This window comes from Alligator sinensis, unplaced genomic scaffold (assembly GCF_000455745.1).
Source record: "Alligator sinensis unplaced genomic scaffold, ASM45574v1 scaffold130_2, whole genome shotgun sequence".
Lineage (NCBI taxonomy): Eukaryota > Metazoa > Chordata > Crocodylia > Alligatoridae > Alligator > Alligator sinensis.
This window is the reverse complement of record NW_005841913.1, coordinates 3,429,828-3,449,587: the sequence shown is the minus strand read 5'-3', so window position 1 is coordinate 3,449,587 and position 19,760 is coordinate 3,429,828.

Below are 19,760 nucleotides of genomic sequence, written 5' to 3'. Positions count from 1 at the left end.
CATATAATTAAAGTATAGAACTCATTGCCCCACGAGGCTGTGGAACCTGACAGTTTAGCGAGATTTAAAAATGGACTAGACAAATTCTTGAAGGAAAGATGCATTAATAGCTATTGAGAATTACTTAAGGATACTGCTCTGAATCAGAACTTCCTTAGTCTTAAATGCTGGAGGCTGCAACTGAAAAAACCCTCCTTGGTTATACCCTGTTCACTCTCCCTTTTAGCATCCACTCTCTACGACTGCATGACACAAGATACTGGGCAAGATTGACCTATGATCCGACCAGTAAATGGCAGGTCTTCTGTTCTATGTTGTTATGTGAGTTGCCATTGTGACTACAAGGAGTCTATTCACATGAAGTAGGCTCTTGTACAATATGAGTAAGGGTTACAAACTCAGGCATGAAAAAGGTTTGTTTTTCTCAGAGGGCCAATGAATAGCAAGTCTTATAGCTGTAGCTCCTGGGACACTCATTTCTGTGCCACAAATACCTTCATTAAAGATTAATCATATCTTGTAGCAAAACTGCAGGTCTTCTGATTCTTATCACAGGAGAATTTCCCAGATGGTTTTAAATGAAATTGTGTTGTAAATGTATGCATAATATTTTCTAGCAGTCATTTTTCACAGCATTTCAGTTCATTTGCATCTTGACATTTTTTCTCCCAAACTGTTATTATTTGTATGTTTTCTCTGGAACATTCATACACAAACCTTTACATGTATTTTAAAACAATTTTTTTATTTTAAATAAGCAAATGTGTACAATGCATTTGATACATATACTGCCTCTAACTTTATAGCCACCATGATACAGATCACTGATATCAATACTATGGTTCCCACTGACTTCAGAGGTTTGGGATTGAAGTAATAAAGGAAAGTATATAAATAGATTTAACATAAATATGTATAGCAAAGTGCTTTGGAACCAAAGTTAGTATCATTATCCCCATTTTGAAGATGGGAAAACTGAGGCACAGAAATGGGAAGTGAGTTGTCTAAGCTCACTGGCAGGTCTATGGAAGAACTATGAATACAACCCAGCTCTTCTTGAATGCCCTTTTAATGTTCTAGCTGCTGTGCCACACCTATAATGTAGCTAGATTGACAAATATAAAGCTTAAGTTTAATGAGACCCAGCCCATTGCTCTAGCTAATACAATATCTTTTTCTTTGCTATTGCTGTATTTCCTGGTGTGGATAGCATATTGTGGCAATTAGCCTCCCCCACCTAAACAAATTAAGCAAGTATCACATTTCCTAGTCACAAAACACTTAAATCAAATGACCTTTTCTTTCTCCTTTTTAGCCTATGCCTACTGCTGAAAAATCTGTACATATAGTCATTGTACTCAGAGACTGTGATGTTTTCAGATTCGGATGTGGAGAAAGGACTAATTCTGAAAGCTGCAGGAGGAGAGAATGTAAGGTTATGAGTCACAGGGAAGAGGAGTGTTTGTTGATGTTTAGTAGGGAAAGAGAAAAGAGCATTTTCTATCTAGGTTAACTTTTTATTTTCAGAAGACTCATATGGGGACTGCTTGAACTGCCATAGTAATCAATGAGAGTTTTTGCACTGACTTCAGTAAGAATTGGATCAGGCCCAGAGAGGGAGATAATATCTATGGTGTGATCCATTTCTATAACAAACATTGTGAAGTAAATCAATCCGTTTTTGCTAGGTGCAAACTCAGTAGATTGCTTTATCTAACACTCTTAGAACAATTTGTTACTTTGATTCTAATACCTGCATTTCTTATCATGTTAGAGTTCACTGTATCTTGCACTTGTTTTATAATGGCAATGAAATGGTTTTCTCACATCTTCCCTGCCACTTAAATCATTTTAACATTGGCTGAAGACAGCTAAGAGGTCACATTCATGCACAGATCTCAAGGTGCATTGCAGAAGGTGTATAAGCATTATGATCTCTTATAAGCAGAGCTGGCTGATCATATGTTTCTGTCTTTCCCTCCATTCATGAAACATATTTAAACATGATAAAATATATTTATATGCTTTCATTGTATTCATTTTCCATGTAAGAAACTGCCATACCTACTACAGTGCCATTTATATGATGGTGCTTGTACCTGTGAATGAGAGGGTGTTACAGCACACCACTGGTGGGTGACCCTGTATATGGCTGGCCCCTCAATCTCCCTTTTTTGCTCACATACCATTCATTGGTGTTAAATAGCTTGGGGAGGTTGCCTCACCCTAGAGACAACAATGTGGATTTAAAGCCAGGTGGCATTGCCTCATGCTTTTCCGTGTTCTTACTGCCAAAGGTTGGGTCCAGGGTCTTGCTTGCTCTGGCCAACAGTCCTAATTCTATCCCTTCTAGGCTTATGAACCCAGAACCCTCAGCTGTATTGGCCAATGAATCTACCTCTGGGTTAGGTGTGTGGGTTCTTAGCCTCTGACATCCTGGCAGGCCCCAGGCCTTGAAGTAATCACTCACAACCTGCGGAGGGTCAATTACCGCAGAGTCCCTTGTGCCACTACTTTGCTATGTGGTCTCCACATTGCCCCTTATGGCCGTGCCCATTGCACTGGTTATTATTAGCAGAGATATTTACTGAACTGTCCTTCCCTCTGGGCTAGCAAATTAAGTCCCAAACATAAAACTTTGTCCCTCCACCTTGAACACCCCTCCTTCCCCTGAAAAATGGAAAAGCTAGGCAGCTTACTGTTGCTTAGATCCACAGGTCTTCAGGTTTGTCCCTGTGTGCCCCATGGCACTGCTGGCTGGCTTCTGGAGCATCTCCCTTCTCCCCCTCTAGGACATTTGGTCCTGATTCCACTGCCAGGCCTTTCTTCTCCCTCTCCTCTGGCAGCTGGGGACCAGACTTTATGCCTCTGGGCCCTTCCCCCTTTCTGGTCCCCAGGAGGCCAGGACAGTGGTTACCATCAAGTGGTTTCTAGGAGGATTGCATCTGCAGCTTGTTCCCATCTGCATCTTTTCACCCTTTTGGCTCAGAAGGTCCTCACATTAAAGGGACTGAGCCCTGTGGCTCTGTCCTGTGGTCTCTTGCCAGTAATAGGTTGAAACGTGCTGTTACAGAAGGCCAGTGGTTGGCCCCTAGAGGAGATATGACCATGAGACCATGTCTCTTAAAGATGTAGTCTATGTTAAGAATTTGAGAGCCTTAGGTCAAAGAGATTCCTGAATTGATAGTCAGGAATTCCTAAAGTCTGACCTTGGAACCACCTCTCTAAGGATTTCCCCACATCTATTAAATGAAGACAACATTGGCTTGCTCACCTTCTGAGGTTATGGGAATACGAATATTTTTAGAGTTCTTTGAACATGCACAATGCCATATATGGTACTGTATTCTTTCACATACAACACACCTCTGAGTATAATATATTCTATGTTTTTTGAAAGGCAGAATGAAGAAAAAAAAGAATTTTCTAGAGTTCTGGTATCATGGAACAGGGACAGAGCCTAATTTTCAGCTGATTTACCCTCCCTTTCCTGCTTAATTAAAGCTCAAACCCTAGATACTGCTGAAGACTGGTTTCCATGGGTTTCTTATGATACTGATAAGAGTTAAAGAGTCTCCAAGGCTGTGAAATAAGAGGAGAGACCAGGAGCAGTCAGCAGACAGCAAACATGCTTTAGGAAAGGTTAGCTTGATTAGTAGAAGAAGAGAGATGATTGTTAACATCTCTGGAGTGAAGAACAATGAACCATTAAGTCAAATGACTTCCTCAGCTGCCTGAATAGTAATGCCCTAGCTGCTGCACTATGAAGCAGGAATCAGAGCAGGGTGCTTCTATCCTGGGCAGAAAATGAGCTTCATTGTTTAATGCAGGCACCCCAATTTTTTTGGGGGGGGGTCTGTTTTTTGGGGGAAGGTGCAGTTATATATGAGAAAATATGGTATCCATTATCAAGGTCATGATTTACCAGCAAATGTCCACACTGTAGTAAATAAGGTGCCACAGTTATTTGTATTCTTCTGATGTCTACATGTGATCATAATATAATTGTTGACTCCTTACTGGCCACAACTGTAAATTACAAATATAATTATGCCTTACTTTTTCTTGATAGGTTAAGTCAAATGACTTCCTCAGCTGCCTGAATAGTAATGCCCTAGCTGCTGCACTATGAAGCAGGAATCAGAGCAGGGTGCTTCTATCCTGGGCAGAAAATGAGCTTCATTGTTTAATGCAGGCACCCCAATTTTTTTGGGGGGGGGTCTGTTTTTTGGGGGAAGGTGCAGTTATATATGAGAAAATATGGTATCCATTATCAAGGTCATGATTTACCAGCAAATGTCCACACTGTAGTAAATAAGGTGCCACAGTTATTTGTATTCTTCTGATGTCTACATGTGATCATAATATAATTGTTGACTCCTTACTGGCCACAACTGTAAATTACAAATATAATTATGCCTTACTTTTTCTTGATAGGTTTCTATCTTTATTTATTTATTTATTTATTTATTTATTTATTTTAACAAAAATGAAAAGAAATAGTAAAACTTTGAATCTTGGATGCCCTGTATCCAAGTACTTTATTATAGATGATGCTTCTTTCATTTCACTGGACCATCATAGCTAAACAACAGTACTACTGGTGGAGATGATAACAGTTATTTACCAGTATGCATGTTATCTTAGAGTAACATAAATTGTTATACAATACTTATTCTTATACATAAATAGATCCACTGAAATCACTTGCAGGGACAAGCCAGGGCCACAGGCATTTTAACTTTCATCTTTGGCATTTAGATGTCTAATTAAATATTACCAATATCAGGAAGAAAATCTACAAAGGCATTTTTTATTGACAGTTACTTTAATTTCTTTCAATCATTACTACTATTTATTGCATATATGATTGTAGCTCCCAAAAATTTCCAAACAAAAACCAGCATCTTGTTGTGCTAGGCAAAACAAGTACAACAAAGCACGCAATCTATATATTGTATTCAGCTTACATAGTCACAGTAGCGTAACTGGAGGGGGCTGGGGCAAGCAAGGCACAATTACGGGCAGGCGCTAATTTAAAGGGGGTGCCAGAATAGTATTCCCCTCTCTTCCTCGATGCCTCTGACATGGCAGAAACCTCTCTGCATTGCTTGGCCAAAGTTGCTGGGTGCAGGGACACCCAGGGTAGATAAGACTGCCTTTGCTCCCTGCAAAGGAGTGCAAGGGAGTTTTGCCCAGGGTACAAAACTTATTAGTTACACACCTGTATACTCACCACAAAATAAGAGCTAAAGATAAGAAATAGTTACTGTTTATCAGTCCACTTATGCCTAGCACTTTCACACTTCTATGGGCACAACTGGTGAGAATGTGGAGAAGGCACAAGTTATTTGCTGTGTGTCATCCTTTTGTCTGGGTGTAATATTTACAACAGGCATAGACCTATCCGCATTTTCACTAATTAATGACTTGGGAGTCATTAAATATTTTAATGAGACATAATCAGCTGCTATCTGCAGTATGGACACAGATGGCAAGATGGTATGAAGAAGTTGTACAGGAGAGGTATTACTGTGTATCCATGGAAACAGTGTATCTCTCTGTAGGTTCAGCAAGACTGAGCATCGTTAGGGTGCCTGCCTCTCCTGACAATGGCAACTTTGCAGTGTCAGTCAGTAAATCTTTGCACCCATTCATGCTGTCAGCACTAAGTGATAGAGAGCCTAGTGAAAATGTGGAGTGCCTATCAAGTATTCTTCAATGATGTAACGGTCTAATCATGTATTCTTATGCAACTGCCAGTTTCCAGGTTCAGTTCAATAAAGAAAAACAAAGCGGAACAGACGAGAGAGTAGACTTTGCTCTGTTAGTCTGTCTCTTAAAGTTAATTTTAGTGATCATGAAAGTTATAAGGCTGAGAAATCCGCCTGGAATTTGCAGGAATAAAGGTGAGTACTGTGCAGATACTGAATAGGCTGTAGGAAAACACCTTAACCCTGCCCAGCAACAGGGTTGCTGGTATTTCAGCTGCAGCAGATCATGACAATAGTATCTAATTGTGCTAAACTGGGTGGTAATATGCTCGTGGCTTAGTAGAAAAGAAAAATGTCTAATCCCTAAATGTCTGTTATTCACATTTACAGTAATTGCCATACATGAAAAGAGCTTTTATTTGCATCTCACAAAAATAAAACGATCCCCCACTCTGTAATTGTAAGAAGTGAAAGCTGAAAGAAAGAGGGAGAATAAAAATAGAATGGAAATTTAATTTAAATACACTAAGAGAAAATTATAGGTTTGGTTCTACCCTCAACCCTTTTTTCTATTTTGACTGTAATTAAACTACTTCTTAATGCCCCATTTAAGTCTATCATAGTTAATGTACAAAAGAAGATTCTATGCAAAAATGGGATATATTTACAGACCTCACAATGCACAAAGAAATACATGTACAAATGTGCAATATTCTTGTATTTCTAAAGCTTTTGGTCCCAATGAGGTTAATGAAACATGAGGAACAAACACATAATGTTCCTATCATGTGAGAAAAAAACAGCAATTAAGGTATTGTCCCAAAGATGCTTGATTAATAAAAGGTCAAACTGTGGCATCACTTCCCCTGTTTCCATCACTAAACTCCTGTCTGAGCTATTTGTACCATAAAGGGCACTTGTGGGGGAGCCTTATTTTCTGCAGAATTGTTATTCCTACCTATTCCTTCCCTCCACCAGACACACCGATGGGAGTTTAGTGTTCTTAACTCTAGGCCTGTCACATGGATGAAGGATACTCACCCTTCAGAGAACGAAGGAATCTGGATTTCAGATTCAGACAGTCTCAATCACAGTGTTTCTCCTGATATGCACATTGCAAACCCAAAATTTAGCCTAAATCATAAACACAAGCAAGGAACTATAATTCTGCTAACAAGGAACACATTCTAATTTTGATGTGGGCATGCATCTCCTATTGCCGATACTAGAAGAGAAGCTTTATTTGGGGATTTTTCAATTTCTAGGGGAGGGAGGGGGGTTTCAAAAAATGTGAACTCTCCACTAAGATGTCTTATACGCTATGTAAACACTCCCCTGAAGAAGGATGTGACCCAAAGATAAACTTCTAGCCACCATAAATTTACTTAACCATGTATTTGCATGGCGCTCTGTAGCCCAAGACAATTTCTCTTTTATAATGCAGCTTGAAGAAGAGAGGCTTCTTGCTCTAGCTGGTAGTCTGACCTATAAAGGAGCAAATTAAGAACAGCAGCAGAAGGGCAGAACACATGATCAGATGGTCAAGCTGTAACTGCCATTTTAACATTAACACTTGAAAAAAAAAATCACATGCTCAGCCAACTGAACTGTTGCTTGCTTTATAATCTATTTAGTAGATCTTGTATTTAGAGAATATCCATACAAGTACAATATTAAGACTGGGGAAAAGGGTGTTTTATCCTTCCTCTGGAAAAAAAAAAGTTATCAAAAAGAAAAAAATGGTTAAAAAAAATGCCAATCAAAAATTGGGTAAAACTCCTTGATTGACAGGCTGAAATTTTTCAATTTTCAGTTTCCCAAAACTCAGTGTCTTTTAACTCAATCAGTTGCTGTCACCTGACATTTTTTTGAAGTTTGGGATTTAGAATTTTTATTGAAAAAAATCAAAGCAAATTACTATGAAAGTGAACTCTCCCAATTAAATGCCCATTTTGGGTAACAAGCCAGTATACAACCAACAAAGGAACAATCCCATTGCACATAAAGGGAGACAAAGGGGCCAAAACCCCATCTTGGCTGAACAGGGAAATCCAGGAAAATCTAGAGGCAAAATAAGAGGCACACAAGGGGGAAGAAGGGGGTAGCCACCAAGGAGGAGTATACCTACTTGGCCCGCACTTGCAGGGAGTCGGTTAGAAAGGCCAACACAGCAATGGAGTTCAGGCTGGCATAAAAAACTAAGGACAACAAACAGTCCTTCTTCAGGTATATATGGAGCAAAAAGAAGGCATGGGGTAACATAGGACCCCTATAGGACAGGCTAGAGCAATTGGTGACAGATAGGAGTGAAAAAGCTAAGCTCTTCAATGAGTTTTTTGCATCCGTATTCCTGAACACAGATAAAGACACATCTCCCAGTTGGATTATAGACAGGTAAAAAAGGGACACCCGCCCACCAACAGTTAGTGCTGACCTAGTGAAGGGAGACTTGGAGGGGCTAGACATGTTTAAGTCAGCAGGTCCAGATGATCTTCATCCTAGGGTGCTGAGGGAATTCGCCACTGTCATAGCAGAACAACTGGCAAGACTGTTTGAGCACTTGTGGCGCTCAGGACAGGTCCCAGAGGACTGGAAAAGGGCCAATGTGGTCCCTATTTTCAAGAAAGGGAGAAAGGAGAATCCAGGTAAATACAGGCTGGTTAGTCTCACCTCTATCCTTGGGAAAACCTTTGAAAAAAGTATTAAGGAACACATTTGTGGGAGTCCAGCAGGAAAAATAATGCTGAAAGGCAACCAGCATGGATTCATAGCAGGTAGATCCTGCCTGATTAACCTTGTTTCTTTTTACTTACATGGCCAGGGGGGTGGTAGGGCTGTGCAAAACTTCAGGTGGGTGGTAGGGCTGTGAATCGATTCAGAGGAGATTGTCTGATTCAGTGGCTGAATCTCTGAACTCGAATCAAATCAGGAGACCCATTAATCTCTCTGAATCAAATTTGATTCAGAGAGATTCAGAGAGATTCGATGATTCAGACGTATACACAGCTTTATATCTTTTTTCTACATACCTCAAGGAACCAGGAGGCTTGTGAATGCTGAGATGGTGGGGCATATGGAGTGTCCCATGGGAGCAGGGTGGGGGGTCCCCTGTGTGCTTGGTGAAGGACCCAGAAGTGGACCACAAGCACTTCCGGTCCACTTCTGGGTCCACTGCCGAGCGCGCAAGGGACCCCCTCCCTTCTACCCCTGTAGCTTGGTGACTGGTGACTCCTGGGTCTGGGGGAGTACCTGGGGTCCCCCCCCGGGAACATGGGCCCCCCCCTGCACTCCTGTGGGATGTTCCACCTGCCCCACCATTTCAGTGTTCACGAGCCACGCCTGGTACCTCGAGGTATGTAGAAAAAACATATAAAGCTGTGTCTATGGCTGAATTGTTGATTCTTTGAATCAGAATCGAATATTCAGATTTGGATTTGGCTAAATCAAAATGGGACAGTGATCCAAATCAGTGAATTGAGTCACTGTCCCCCGAATCAGGCCGAATCTGCATCTGAATCTGAATACAGCCCACTTCACACCCCTAGTGGATGGTGAATTGGCTTATGGGACACACCCAGAGAGTGGTGGTGGATGGGTTGGTATTGACCTAGAAAGATGTGGGCAGTGGGGTCCCCCAAGTTTTGTTCCTTGCAGCAGTGCTTTTCAATATCTTTGTTGATGAGTTGGATGAGGGCATGGAGAGCACTCAGTCTAAAGTTGCAGATTACATCAAATTATGGGGGATAGTAAACACATGGGCGGGCAGGGAATGGATTCAGGCAGATTTGGACAGGTTGGAAAAATGGGCAGAACAGAACAGGATGCAGTTTAACAAAGATAAGTGCAAGTGCTGCACCTAGGGAGAAAGAATTGCCAACACACATACAGATTGGGAGATGACCCTCTAAGTAGCACAGTGGCAGAAAGGGATCTGAGAGTCACAGCAGACTCCAAGATGAACATGGGTTGTCAAAGTGACTAAGCGATAAGTAAAGCTAATTGCACTCTATCACACTTTAGCAGGTGCATCACAAACAGGTCTAAGGAGTCCATATTTCCCCTCTGTGTGCCATTGGTATGGCCGCAGCAGGAGTACTGTATCCAGTTTTGGGCATCACGCTTCAAGAAGGATGTGAATAATTTTGAGAGGGTCCAGAGGAAGGCCACTCATATGGTTAGGGTAAGGCCCTACAAGGAGAGATTGAGGGACCTGGATCTCTTCAGCCTCTGGTGGGGTGGGCTCGGGGGGAGTCTATAGAAGTTGGGGGGGGGGGGGGGGCAGCACGGAATAGGAGATACTCTGTTTACCAGGGCGCCCCTTGGGGTAACTAGAAACAATGACCACAAAATGATAGAGAACAGATTTAGATTGGACATGAGGAAAAAATTCTTCATGGTAAAGGTTACCAGAATCTGGAATGGGCTCCCAGGGGAGGTGGTGCTCCCCCTTACACTGGAGGTCTTTAAGAGGAGACTGGACAAGCACCTGGCTGGGATCATCTGACCCCAGGACTCTTTCCTGCTCATGGCACGGGGTCAGACTCAATGATCTACTGAGGTCCCTTTTGACCCTAAAAATCTACTAAATCTATGAAAATTGTGAGTGGAAAATTGTGATCACTTCTACTCAAGATGCTCTTGAAATTCAGTCAGTATTGCAGACAGTCTTGTGATTTGGGCACTGGACTGTGATGAGAACTGGATTCTTCTCCAGGCTGTGCCACAGACTTCCTGTGTGACTGTGGTCATATCACTTTATCTCGCTTTGCTTCTATTTCCCATCTGTACAATGAGAATGACATTTCCTTTGTCTGTCTCGTCTACTGAGAATGTAAACTCTTCAAGGCTCTGTCTCTTATTTGTGCATATGCAGCATGTACCACACTGAAATCTTGGTTGACACTTCTGGATGCTATGAGAATTCATATACAATATATATAATTAATAACAAGTCTGTAGACTGGGGCAATATATTCTCTGCCAAAGGCCTCTACAACAGAGCTATCTATCTGCCTGGATGACTTCTGATCATTTTGTAACTGCAGTGCTCATGGGTGTACATAGTAGATGAATTCACCCATGAGTAACAGTTGATCCTTTCCCCACATTTCTGCTACAAATAGACTACATCAGACAGAATAGGCCAGCAATGAATATTCAGACTGTGAATAAATCTAATTCTTCAACATGTATAACAAAATATGTGATATTTATAACAAATCTCTCAATTCCAAATAAATTCTCTTCCTTTTATTGCCCACTTTCAAATCCACTTGCATGGCTGGAATAATACTTCACATAGGTTTGTAACATGTTTTCAGCTCCATTTCTTTTTCATATGATTTTAATTGTTATTCTTTTTAAATACCATAACAACTCAACTCATATAGAACTGTTTTTCTGCATAACACCCCCCGACAACATTCACAATGACCATTCATCATAAATAGAACAGAAAATGAGCAATAACTAACCAATATAAATACAGGTTCTGGGCATTTCTCTTTCACTAATTAACACTTAGCTCCCTATATTAAGGAGCCCATAGCATATTATTCACTCACCAGACATAATACAATTGAAAACAACTTATTTTAACTCTTAGTTTCCCTTGCAAACTAGCAGTTATTTTCTCTCTCCTATCCATTAGAATGGGCTCAATCAAATATAATGACTGCATCAGGGAGTTAACCCTTTCCTCAGGTTAATTGTGTAGGGGCCATCCATACATTTCAAATTATATGCTCTTCTAATCATCTTTAAAGAATAAAACCCTTTGCAGAGTAACATTAGCTGTGTTGACTCAGTCCTTAAACTCCAGAGACACTGCAGATATATTGGGTATCTTGAAGGGTACTGCCTGTAAGTCTACTGAGTAAGGACTTAAAACTGCACTTTTTTGTGGACAAGGTTCCACATTTCAGACTTGGTCAAATGTTTGTGTATAATTACTGTGGCTGTGCATGCACCTGTATTAGTTGAAAATGTAAATAACCAGTTTAAAAATGACTGTACATTGCATGTGCAGTAATTATGATTATGCCCAAAGTTGCTGTTCTGTGGTTTCCTATGGAGAATTAAACACAAAAATGCACCATTATTTTGGCACAAACAGCTTTTTGGTACTCAGTTCTGGATAGTTGATGCTTAGAATCCCAATACATTTGGAATAGGAATAAATTGCCTTGACATCCTGGGAAAGATTTCCCTCCATTACACCTATACTTATAATAATGCAGCTTCCTGGTCACACATAGTCCACCATTAGTCTCTGCTCAATGTGACTGTCCTCCCTTCCCCCAGTGCCTGCATTTGTGCCTCCCTTCCTCCAGTGTGCCTGCATCAGCAGGTTGTGAAGAGCTTTAAAATTCTTTGAGACATAAAAGAACTAATTCATTTTTACTTATCTTGTCTTCCCCAAGGACAATTTAAACTTCGCTGAAATGTACAGGGGAGAGCACTTTCTGGGCACATTCACCTGAAATTATTCTTTGCCCTTTTAGAATAGTTATGCTCAAGTGAATAGTTACATTTACTAGGTTCCCAAGAGAAACCTACAGAGAAGTCATTTCCCTGTGAACACTAATTAAAAACAGGCAACATTGGCAAGAAAGAATATTCAATATGCATCATGCAGGCTATCACTTGGATATAATCTATGTGCTGTTAAACTATGTATGTTTCTTGTGGCAGGCAAAGAAGTCTCTGGTGATGTTATTGCCTAGTAATCTACTCAACAAGACCATGGGAGCTTCTTGCCCTTATTTTCCTCATTTGTGCCATTTCATTATATTGAAACTTAATCCTGCACTGGATTTATTTTTCAGGATCAGTTTATCAGCTGACAGTGTCTGAGGGGGAACATGGAGCATTACTAACTGGGAAGTAAAACATTACTTTCAAGTGAGGTGACAACTTTGGGGAAATCTACACTTGTACTTTAATGCACATTAGCCTATTTTCATGCACATTAAAGAGTTACTAAAAAAAAGTGCTCTTTAATTAATATTCATTTAGACAGGCTAATGGGCATTTTCCTAGTATCTCACAATGGAGGTACTAGATTTAACGCGCATTAACTAAAGCACTTTAAGGTATGTGTAGATGCTCCCTGTGATACTAGTTGGTCAAAGCAGGTAATCCCAGCTGAAGCAGGTGCTTCAGGTTCAAGGTGCTTGTTTTATGTATGAATGTGAATATTTTTAGCAATTTAAATAAGATTGCTTGCATAAGGAAGGTGGATATTATTTAGTCTTAAGAAATTTCTAGGACTTAGAAATCATTATAATGATATTTTATATAGGTTACCAACCTGTCACTCTTAAAAATTTACAATGAACTTTTAAACAAGATTTTACAATTAAACAAATTAAAAATAATCTTTGAAAAGTTTGGATCTCTCTCTACCTGTGAACAATACCTGGATCTCAGTTTTCATATCCAGCACATATACTAAGCCGTGATATCTCACTGGATATCAGAGCTGGGTGGATGCCATATTTTCCATTTTATTTTTCATTACTATTTCAAATTGTGTTTATATTTTGAATCAGTAGGAAAATGACCTTTTTACAATTTACTGAAAAATAAAGTTAAATATTTTCACTCAAACATATTTCATTTTGCCAAAATCATGTTTGACTTTTTGTGCATATCTAATAACATGAGATGAATTTTGAGATTACAAAGTCATTTTCTGATGGAAAAACGTAGGGTAAGAACCTTTTATTAGAGAAGTTTATCTTGCACTTTCAGAGGACTAGTTTGGTTGTGTTTCATTATTTTGTGCTATTTACTTATTTTGGTTTCTGAATTTGGTAAGAGTGATTATTGGTAGGTGATAATCATATCACATGGGACTAGATTCTGCCTGTGGCATGGAGTACATATTAAGCAGTTGAATGCAGCATTGGCAGCAACTGCAGAATCTTACTGCAGAATGCATCCTTGAGAAATGTGGTACTATAAAAATATGCTATGGGCATGTCTACATGTGTTGCTATGGTGGTGTTGTTATTGCAGCTTGATTTTGTACTTCGTTTTGGAAGTACTGAATCATGGTGCATTAACAGCCCATACTGCACCATATGTGCGGCACATGGATATTTTTAGCAGCTACTTCACCGTAGCGGTGCATTATATTGGGGAACCAGGGAAGGCATGTAGCTCTCCCATTCAGCCTAGTACAACCTAGTGCAGTTCCAGAGGTGGCTTCTATTCTATCTTGCAATCTCTCACTGCTCTCCCATTCCTAGCAATGGAAAGGCTTGTGTGATACTAGAGATGTATCCTATTTAGGCACATAGCTTTCTGTTATCTCAGTGGGTAGTCTTAGTACAGTCTTAGTTGACCCCAACATGTCAGGATGGAATAGGGTCAATTTAATAACTTAGATTCCTAAAAGCTGCTTAAAAAAGAAATTTAAATGATGTATGGGTAGAATAGGATCAAAGCCTGTGTCTTTTATTCAAGACCTTGGCTGCATACACACATTCAAATATTGTCCCAGGTTTGTTCCCCTGGTTAGAAAAAATGTACCTAGAGCTAACTGTACAGACATTCAAATGCTGAGGCCCTGAAGACTGCAGACCTTGCAGTGCTAACACAATGCAGCATGGTGTGGGAGAGGGAGTGATGGGTTGCGCACACATCTCGCGATGCTGTGGAGGCTCCCTTAGTTTACCTGGTGACAGATGGCGGCTATGCATTGGCTGACCCAGGCTGCTTAGGGTCAGCCTATGTCTCCCTGCAGCACAACGTGTATTGTAAAGGGGTAATGTTCTGATCCTTGCTGGAGCATCAGATTTGAGGGAGTAACACATTGTGTCTTTGGGAAGGGAAGGAGGAGCATACTGGAGGACTATGTTCTCTTCCTAGATAAATCACAGCATGTTCAGACATTTGCTCTCCAAATAGAAAGTCTCTTGGGAGTGGTTTAAATCTGATTATTCCCAGGTTATTTTTCTCCAAGACTGGCTATTTTAACTCTGGGAGAAAATTCCTGAATATCTGTACACTCGCGGCTTCTCCTGGGAGAGCAGCAACTCTTCCAGGAGAAACTGAATGTCTGTATGAGGCCTTTATGAATGTTCTCTTACTGTAAAAACTTTGTGTTTAATTTCTAGCTTTAATTTGTCAAATTTATTTTTAAACTGCCAAAAAGTTTGGCCATCATGGTTAGAAGATTTCAGGATCTTGTAGGTTGTGAAATGATAGAGGCTATTAAATCAATCTCTTAGAGCAGTGATTCTCAACTTTTTTGATCTTATGGCCAACTTTAATGACCAAGAAGTGATCCCCATGACCTCCAGATCTGGAAGATGTATACTTGGAATTAGAAATAATCTAGCTGCCACCGGACTTTGTAATATAGTGTAACAGCCTTATTGTGGTATTGAGTAGTACAAGGCAGTACTATGCAATGTTACTCAAGCTATCTCTGCACATGCTATGTTTTAAAATAGTAACATGATTGTTTTGTTAACAGAATTAATTAGCACACCTGCAAAGCTTAATTGGTGTAGCTATCCTGCTTCCCATTTGCTAAGTAGTATGTGTGGAGTAGTATGCCTGATGCCTTGGGAATATTGTGGGCGCGGTGGGGAGGGGCCAGCTTTTCCATATCTGTCTACCTACATCTCCTCCATGGAAATCATTGACTATCAATTTTCATTTCTTTGAATTCTTTGGAATTCTTTGAGATCTCACTCTCTTCTTAGGTATTGGATCCAGCATCTTTGAAATTGATGAGGTTTATGATTTTCTATTTGAAATTAGTCAGTAGGTAGTTTATGAAAATAATTTCTGGTCAGTAGATCATTCCTTTCAAGCACTCTGAAAATAAAACCAATTGAAAACTTTCTGATGGGTGTTTTTTTCTGCCTAAAAATACAGATTAGATAAATTAAAAATATTTTCCAGGAATGTCTATGTTTTCCTGATTTTTTTTAATGGAAACTTTATTTTTTTTTATAGGAAGTTCTCCAAATGTTTTAATTTAATAAGGTCAAATGTTTCTTTGGAATATGCTATTGCATATTGTATATTATAACACAATATTTCAAAGGATTAGAGCTAAAACAAAAATGAAACATTTGAATAAAGTTGAATAAACTTCTGAAATGAGCCTTTGCTATCATATAGCAATGTTTATATAAAAGTGTAAGATTCCTACTGTTTGGAATGAAACAAAAATTGAATCTCAGAACTTTACATAAAATGTAAATTTCATTTTTTGGTCAACCCTACCTGTGAATGTTTAAGGTTCAAAACTTATTAGTGTAGCTTATTTTTGTTTGGACATTCCTGTCGCAAGATACTTGATTCTCTTCTTTTGCTCACCACAAATAATCCTGAGAATGAGGTTTCTACTCAAATATCCAGTGTGTACATTCAAAGTTTTCCAGTTATCATTGAAACTTAATTGTTTCTTAGAAAATTCTTGCTCATAAGATTATTCCATAAAATATTGTTAGAAGTTGAACATAAGAGGCATGGACACAGGAAAGCTTATTCAACTTTTCATTCAAGAGAAAAGATATTGAATTTGAAACATTTATCAAAGTTGAATTTCTCTCTCCTTTTTGGAACTGTTCCACTTTACTAGGCCAGAGAGACGAGCATTATGCCCAAGTGACCAGGTCGTATATCTTGGGTGTAGTTAATCGTTGGTCTACTACTAGCTGCTTGGGATGGGATGTGAACACATATGAAAGGTTTTCAGTTTGTCCTAGTGTGAAACAGGGACATTTTGTGAAATTCTCACAGCCTTCATGGGACAGGAAACAAATTTTCTTCTTAACTTTACTAAGCACTTCTTGACTTCTACTTAAACTCTTGAAATAATCTATCCTAGATCACTGAATGTCACCTTAATGAATATGGGTATCTGGAGTTTTAGACTGACTCTAGCTCCTGGAGGTTTTACTACCAAAATGGACAATCCTTTTTCAGTCTTTCTCTCTAATCTATTACTTTTCCATGGTGCCTCTTTCTATATTTCTGGTGTAACATAGTAAGTGATGTGGTTTTCTGCGCCTTTTAAACCCTGTGTATCATATGCTGGCATTTGATAATACAACAGAATAGATAAGAGACTACAGCTAAGAAAGGTGGAGTTGATCAAAGAAGAAACAATGAAGGAAATGGAAGAAGAGACATCCATGAAAAATAAACCAGATAAGGATAGGTCAGGAATCCATATTTCAATCCAATATGAAGTATTCCTTCTAATTCCAATGAGGATGATATGTTACACAGGACACTGTCACTGTGCCGTATAGCACTGTTCTTTTCTAAATAAGTGGGACCAGTAGATATCATGTACTTCAAGAAGCAAATTATGTATTTTTAGTTGTAACTGTCAAAAGACAGCAGATCACATGACAAGATTTGGTATCCTTTGTATTATATATCCCCCAGGTGCATGGTGAATGTACATTCTAGTATTTCTGTATCAGGGAATGTGTATCTAGTATGGCTAGAGGTATCATACAGGGTGGTCACTGCTCTCTAATAGAGCCATGAACTCCACAGAAAATTTTGTTTGTAGCTTTTCACCTTCTTCAAGGTCTTGATTCTCAACTAAAAGGAAAGCCTCAGGCAGGGTTAACACTAAATGAACTCTACAGTTATCTGTAGTGAGGAACTGCTGTAGGAGCCTGGCTGTATCTAGGAAACAAAGCATTGCTGTGGGGAGATATGCAGAGCAGTGACAAAGTGTGAAGTGGAAAGCAGAGAGAAGCAGCACTGACAAAGATTTCTGACAAAGAGAAACTGTAGGAAAGCCAGGAATGGGGCTGGTATCTCAGACATGCTGGAAAAAGTGAAACTGGAGACAGCAGAAGGGTGGGGGGGAAGGCAAGGAAAGCAACTCCTGACGCTGCTGAGATCAGTATTAGATAGACCACAGTCCCATACTGGGACCCTGGAACAGCTCGCTCAGACAGGGAACAATATGGTGCAAAGGTACAAGGAGGCTACTTGATCATCACACAAAGCAGAAACAATGTAAAAAATCTTGCTACACAAGAACCAGCATCTAGTGATATCAAGATGGCTAAAACCGTGGTTCCTGGCATCTTTTATGCCACCTGCCAGAGTGGAACTAGTGGAAGGGGACGCGTCTGATGTGTCCTTTCATAATTTGCTTGAGATCAAGCTCTCCCTTAGGAATCCCAGAAGGCTGAGCCAGCGAAAATGCTGCTGCCTTTGCATCTGCCTCATTTCCCACTTAAGCTTTGCTTCAAGAAGCCAATATGAGCTTTTAAGTTTATTGTATCAGGGCACTCAGTGCCCAGTAGCATAACAGAGTTATGACCATGGAAAGCTGCATGGTGATGGAAAGATATCCCTGGATATCATCACCACTTCAAAGTGTTTTTGTTTTCTAGGGCTATGCTATGTATGAACATTTAATTTGTCTGTACAAATCAGTAACATTATATATAGAAGTGAACAACAGTTCAAAAATCCACATGCTGGTAAATTCATCAAAGCAAGGGCAAATGGAAAATAACCAGCTCACTGGTTATTGTGTTCCAGTTCACTGCATCCCCACCAAGAGGTGAGGCTGTCTCCCAGGGCATCTGGGATAACACACATAGAGATTTGTATTTAGAAAGACACTTTTGCTCTCCGATGTTATTGATGAGTGTTCAAACAAAATCTATCCGCTTGGATAAACAAAGCACCATAGATTTTGAAGTCAGTGAAGACTGTGCTGTTACTTTTGTGAATACCACTTAAATTTTCATCTTTGTAAGACAGACAGAGATTGTGCTGCAACTGAATGTTGATGGTAGGTTGTTACACTCCCCATTCAAGATAAGTTTCAGGTGGGTATCACTAGGCAGTGTACTACAATCTTTATTATGGTGAAGGAAAGTAACTTGTGACTACATTGGTAATAATTAAAATGGCTTTTCAGCATATTTTGTTATTATTTACCAGAGGTCATTTTTTAATCCAGAGGTAACTAAGACTTAACTATTAAACAAACAAATCCCATCTATTTTCCTGGACAACTGATAATGGAAATGTTCAGCATATTCAAGAGAAGATAAAGATGAAGGTCCTTGAGAGCGGGATAGTTTATTTAATCCTGGGCACGTCTACATGTGAATATTAATGTGACACAATAAACTCCAGTGCAGTTTGTGTTGGAGTTTATTGCTCCTGGGCACAGCATTTACATATGTGCCTGGGACTGCAGCACATTGAGCCAGGGTGGTGCAGACCCACCTGGCAATGAGCCCAGAGGGTCAGCCTGCTACCCTGAAGCTATTCTGACCCGACTCAATGTGCTATGGAGGGGATGGCTAGGGCACAAGGGTGGCACAGTGTGGTGCTAGCTGGCAGACAGCCCCACACTGTAGCACCCTTGTGCCCCAGCCAGCCCTGGTCACCATCTACACATGCACTGTGGTGGAGTAAATAACTCTGCCATAGGATAGTACTTGTATCGGGCAGTACTAACCTATGGTGGAGTTAATTAATTTGCTCTGGTTTAATAGCTCTGCACATGTAGATGGAGACACTTTACTGCAGGGCTAATTAGGCAACTAGTCTGTAAGCATCTCCTGTAAATGCCCCACCCCCCCTTCTCTTATTAATCCTGCTCCATTTTCAGACCCATGAGTCCAGGAGTTATATTTTGTTCTCTCAGCTGATTTCAAGACTTGGTCCTTTGCTTGTGGGTTTCCTTATACTTTGCTGATTAGGTTTTGTGCCTTTGCAAACAGCTTGGGCACATAAATATATATTTTTATAGAAATTGTTATATATTTTATAGAAATCAAGAACCAATCTGTTTTAAGGGGATATACACACAATATGATTATTAATCTCTTACACTAGTGTAATTCTGAAAGAACTCCTCTGAATTCAGTGGAGCTGAAAACAGTAAGAAAATATGGAAACGAGGGCAGAATTGCTAAGGTAGTAACTGAAACAGAAGACAAAAATCTTTGCATCTTTCCTTCTTAAATGTGATTGCTTTTGAATATTGTTAAGTTTGTCAGTATCCCTATGGGATACAATGGAATT